The sequence below is a fragment of the Penaeus monodon genome, chromosome 24 (genome assembly GCF_015228065.2).
Source record: "Penaeus monodon isolate SGIC_2016 chromosome 24, NSTDA_Pmon_1, whole genome shotgun sequence".
Classification (NCBI taxonomy): Eukaryota; Metazoa; Arthropoda; class Malacostraca; order Decapoda; family Penaeidae; genus Penaeus; species Penaeus monodon.
In genome coordinates this window covers 26,484,935-26,485,558 of record NC_051409.1, presented here as the reverse complement: position 1 = coordinate 26,485,558, position 624 = coordinate 26,484,935, and the positions used below count along the sequence as shown (strand labels likewise).

The 624-nt window shown below is 31.9% G+C and overlaps 1 protein-coding gene across 1 annotated transcript in view; it reads right to left on the bottom strand.

Moving 5' to 3' along the window:
- Positions 1 to 273: 273 nt before the first annotated feature.
- The window catches only part of LOC119588691, a gene marked incomplete in the record, with an annotated part of 3,461 nt that continues 3,110 nt past the window's right edge, over positions 274 to 624 (bottom strand). Inside the window, 1 exon segment of the mRNA XM_037937327.1 lies at positions 274 to 624.

Here is a 624-nt window from a genome sequence, read left to right as displayed (position 1 = left end):
CGCTAGAAGTAGCATGAACTGATGTTAATACGTACTTCTGCTAATCTGTTAGGAGATAACGATGAGTTAGTGTACCATAAATAACTATGTAACTTTTTAGTAGTTGTAATAACTATCTTTGAGCTGAATTTGTAATACTGTACAAGGTACTCCTAACCCTTATGCATTTTTTTTCTGTAAGTGCACCTGAAAAATCACCAGAATTTGGGAAAAAATACAATTAGAGAAACAATAAATGATTGTTCATCTTAAAAAAAGGTAAATGAGATCAAGTTCCAATGAATATCAAATGTATTTTACAAAAGACAAAAATACAACACAAGAGAAAATGATACATCCCAAATAGAAAACGGAATGGTCCATCGCAGTCCATCGCACAAACTTCGCTATTACGAGAGTGTTATATCAAAAGTGTTGAATAAGTATGGAGAAAAATTATCAATTCCACAATGTATAATGTGTATTGGACCTGCGATATATTCTTGAGAATTGCATAAGTGAAACAAAGATGTAATATCGAAACGTCAATTATTTCATTCCATTTGGGGAATTCCTCCCATATATTCTCCATGAAGGTCGCGTTAAAAATAAGTATGCTTGAGAATGGTTATCTTTACATATGAA